Source organism: Passer montanus, unplaced genomic scaffold (assembly GCF_014805655.1).
Source record: "Passer montanus isolate IOZ18808 unplaced genomic scaffold, ASM1480565v1 scaffold124, whole genome shotgun sequence".
Lineage (NCBI taxonomy): Eukaryota > Metazoa > Chordata > Aves > Passeriformes > Passeridae > Passer > Passer montanus.
In genome coordinates this window covers 1,397,219-1,402,230 of record NW_024359167.1, presented here as the reverse complement: position 1 = coordinate 1,402,230, position 5,012 = coordinate 1,397,219, and positions in this window count along the sequence as shown.

The following is a 5,012-nucleotide window of genomic DNA, read 5'->3' as shown; positions in this document are numbered from 1 at the left end:
TGTCACATAATGACTTAAAGTTCTAGTGCAAGTCTGCATTTTAAAAGACTGAAAAAAATTCCCTGCTTTGGCACATGACACTAAAACTTTGCATTTCAGCATTTCTTCAAAGGCATTCACACATATAACAGGAAATAATTCTGTGCATATTTAGTGAGCATTTATACCAAGAGTCATCACTTCTGTTCTCTGTATCATCACAATATTCATTACAATGAATTTTAGTCTAGACAGTTTTTTTTCCTCATGATTAAAAATGTTTATTCATAAAATAATTTAGTTTCACATTTGGGAACTTTGTATAATTCATTTGCATTAAATAATAGTTTTAGTAGCTTTAAAAAGAAACTACTTATTTTCTGTATACACATCTCTTATAAAAGGACTTGAATATTTAGGTAGCTATCATTTATTGCTGCTACCACCTTGGATTTCAGTGTAATTTATCAGGCTTTGTAAAAGTATTTCTGAAATACCTTGATTAAACAAACATTCCATTGCTAGATTAATCAGAGCTTTCATAATATTTCCACAGAATATTTATTTGAATAAGGACTGGTTTAACTAAGGTACCTTCATGATCAAGGACTGCAATAGACATTTAATAAAACAACCAAATACTTGACTGCTTCTTCTCTGTGCTTAGACATTATTGCAGCTTCTGCTGACTAGATTAGAAGTGGTGTTAAGGAAGATTTAGATTAATGAAACAACATGTAAAGTAATGGGAGAATATATTAATAGAGAAACCACACAGTTATCACATAATCTGTTCTTGTACCTGCCCATTAACACAGATTTATTGTGTCTTTACACAAATAGTGCGAGTGTGCTCGACTCTAAAGGCTTGGACCAAAGACTCTTGACATCAACAGAAAACTCTTGTGACTTCAAAGAGCTTTGCAGCACAGTTTATACTATCTGTGAAACAAACCTCTCATACAAAAAGATTTTCAGCATCAGATCTTCCAATTTAGTCTCCAATATCAGCCTTCAGAACAGGGTTTGTGCGGAAAGCAGATGTGATCATTAACTCAATTGGCACCTGACTCTTTCCAGGGTGCCAATGGTTTCTGCCTGTTCAGAACAAGGCTTGAGTCCAGGAGATCCAGAGACAGCCTTGTAACACTGCTGGCAGGTAGGGACACCAGGAATGAAGTCACAGCCTGTTCCCAATAGGAAGGAACACACCCTGTTGAAGAAATAAACATCCCCCAGAATAAGGGTGCTTTTGAAAAATTGAGATATACAAAGATATAAGATTTAGATGTACAACAAAGGAAAACTCCTGCTTTGAAGCAGTCTAATTCTTTGTGCCAGTTTCCATCTAAGAAAGCTTCCCACCCCAATTAAGGTTCTTTTTTAGACCAAAGACAATGCTTTTGTTAATCCGCAGCAATGGGACGTGTTTATTATGGGGAAAAAATCACACAGACTCCATTTTCTTCATAGTGGAAAAAGCCCATTCTTTAGTCACATAACTCCCTTTTTATACAGCTTTACAGACCTCGAGTGTGACTCCCATTGGTCAGTAGCTTTCTTGACAATTACTTTCTTGGTTAATAACAAGTTGTTACCCTGTATTAATTGGTCACTCAAAACCCCAGGGTGTAGTGCAGGGAAAGTTGTTAGTGAGAAATAGTTCTCATTTTTCTATCAAATGATGTAAAACCAGTTTATACAGGTGCTGGCTGTTTTTCACCCAGGAATAGGTTGTTATGTTAACCACTGCTCACACCAGGATTATTTTCACATGGGAACATGCAAAGTGGTAGCTTGCCTTAGAAAAAATGACAGGCTAGCCAGAGCAGGCTGATCTTATGAGGCCTTTCTTTATAATTTTTCTACTTTACTGCAACAGTTTCCAGCCCTGCTTAAACCAGAATACCACTCAGATTTGTCATGTGTCCTCTGCTGTCTCAGTGATCCTGGGCAATATGAAATGTGGCTGGCAAATAAATTCTGACAGCCAGTGCTGTACAGTGATTCTGACTGTCAGCCCCAGATTTCCCACAAACTCTGAGGTACAGCCAGCACTGGGCACCCATTTTTACAGACCTGAAGCAAAGGACAACATTTTCTTACTCTTTCTAAAACTCACACAGGTTCAGGTCACAGAACTCTGCAGTTCTACTTTATTCAAGTGCTTCTCTTTTTAGGAAAAATTGCCCTGCATGCCATGTAGTTGCACTGCTCAGTGTGGCTGAGGAACTGGATTTGGGCTATGAGTAGAATACAGTCATCCTGAATATTTTCCCAGTTAATGATCTGTGTAAAAATAAACCTGCAACTTCATCCATTAACACTCCTCTCTACAGAAGGGAAATGCAATCAAAATAGAAAAGGAAAAATTAGTTTTGGCTTCAGGGCATCATTGTTTTAGCTTGGAATCAAAATCTCAACATTCTAGGACTGTAAATCACCTTAAATGGTGAGTAACATCACAGACTTGGGTGTCAATCTTGCTTCATATTTTTATTCCAAAGGCCTTATTTTCAGCAATTCACCTTTGAGTGCCTTAGGTGAAGTGTTCTCAATGTGAAAGCATTTACCTTTGACCAGATGGAAATACTCACCTATTGCTGTCAGATTTCTCTCATCCTAAACACCACTGTGAAAAGATGGAAAGAGATTTTTCTCCATTCAAACTCTCCTATCCACTTCCCTTTGGCTTTCTTAGTTAACTTTGAGGAAGAAAATTGCTTAGCTTATTTTTTAGTAAATAATTTTTTAGTAATTAATTATATACAGGTATTACAGTGGCCTTTTTCTCCTCCTCCCTCCTGCTCAAAAAGAAATTAGTGCTGAAAATTACTGTGTGAAAATTACTTATTTTTTCTAAGGTACTCACTGTAGATCTTAAATGTCCAGAAAGAAGAACAAGACACCCTTGTTAGCACAGAGCAGAATCAAGCACATGATATCAAAAGCTGGTGTCCTGGACATGGGTAGCATGGGTTAGCCAGACTCATTCTGAGTCTGAAGTGAATTTTAAATTAGAGTGAGTGTATATGGATGAAAAATCTCGAAGTCCAGCCTAAATCCAATGAAACTACAAAGGCTTGGTTTTCAGTATTTTCCTGAGCATTTTACAGAATCACAGAATGAGCTGGATATAAGAATAACCTGGAAGGACTCACCAGGATTATCAAGCCCAGCCCTTGTCCCTGCCCAGACCCCCCCAGCAATCCCCCCTGTGCATCCCTGGCAGCCTCGGGGCTGTGCCCATCCCTGGGAGCCTGGGCAGTGCCAGCACCTCTGGGGAAGCAGAACCTTTCCCTGATGTCCAGCCAGACCCTGCTCTGCCCAGCTCCAGCTGTTCCTGGGTGAGTTAAAGGCTCAGTGCCTGCCCCTCCTCTTCCCTCTCAAGGAAGCTGGTGTCCCTGCTGAGCTCTCCCCTCAGTCTTCTCTTCTCCAGCTGAACAGATCAAGAGCCCTCAGCCATTCCTCATTCAGCTTCCCCTTCAGACTTTCCCCATCTGTTGCGGTGTGATGTCAGGACTTGCCTCAGTTCCCTGGGTTTCTCCCTGAAATTACCCTTCCCCGGTGGGCTGCCAATCACCTCTCCTTTTCCCCACCCTTGACCCCTGCTGGGCACTGTCTATCAACCCAGAAATTCCAAGGGGAGCATCGAGTGATTGACAGGTTCAAAGGATGCTCTCCACCCCCTGGGGGGCCATTGGCCCACCCAGGTGTCCCTGTCACCTGAGAGCCCCTCCCCCTGTGCCTGGTTGGTGCTCCCTGGGTCCCCTCCCCTGTCCCTGTCCCCAGGTAAAGGGGCAAGCAGAGCACGAGGTTCTGTTGGAGAGTTCTGTTGGGAGGGTTCAGGAGATTGTTGCAAGATTCAGAGGCTGTGCCACCAAAATAAAAACTCTGGATTAAAAACTCTCCATCAGGACCCGCTCCTTTCTTCACCTTGCCTTAAGGGTTTCTCCAGCTCAGGAAGGCCTGAGGAGTTACCCCCTCAACAGCCAGCTCTGGAGCTCGGGGCATGCCCGGACTTGTCTCCACGTGCCCAGCTTGACCACAGGTACTGAATAGTGTCTGTGGGGAGAAAACCCCACAGGTACTGAATAGCGTCTCTGGGGAGAAAATCCCACAGGTGCCACTACTTGGTCAGCAGCCAAGGCCAGGCAGACCAAGGCAGTCCCATCTGTAATATTGGTCAAACACCAATACCCATCCTCAACCTCCTCCAGGCCAGCTGAAGGTGTGGCAGTAGCTGGTGGCTGCCTTGCCCATTGCCCCCTGCAGTTTGCATTATTCAGGCACAGGCCTGACCTGGGGACTGTCCACAACAGCTGGGTGAGATCTGGCAAATTGCAGCCAGTTCCTGCTGCAGGAGAAGTAGTGCTGGCAGGGAAGAGCTGCTTAGCAGGCTGCCAAAACCACTGATGGTCAAAGGATCACACTGACAGCACTCCTCATCTTCCTCACCAGAGCCAAACACAAAGCTCAGGGACAAAAAGAAGCAGAATCTTCCCTCAGCAGAGGTCTGGCACCTTCAGACTTTCAAGAATCTCCAAGTCTGCTTGCATGGAGTTGCTTCAGAGCCCAGGAGTTCTCAGGTGTGCAGAGAAATGCATCAGGATTTCAGGAAACTGCTCTGCACTGGGCAGTGTGAAGGGCTGGCAAATGCTTTTACAAAGGCATTTTGTATTGATGCTACAGTTTCTCTCTGACATATTAATCCACACACCAGCAAGTGAGAAATGAGACCTCAATTCCAGCTTGGATCATCTGGCCTGAGCTTCCACATGGATAAGAAGTGCTGTGATAGTTCTCTATAGCAGCTTAATTTCAAAATCGCTGAAGCCTGAAAGCCTCAAATGAGTTTTCCCTCTCTGAAACAGAAAATAAAACTTCAAGATCCAACTGTTGAAAAGCTTCCCTAAATCTCCTGGGAATCACAGTGCAGTTTTATACAGTAATAACAGTCATCACACCCATAATTCTTAATTAGAATAAAGCCTTAGCCATATAATATGGAATATGTTTTATGTGCAACCTTT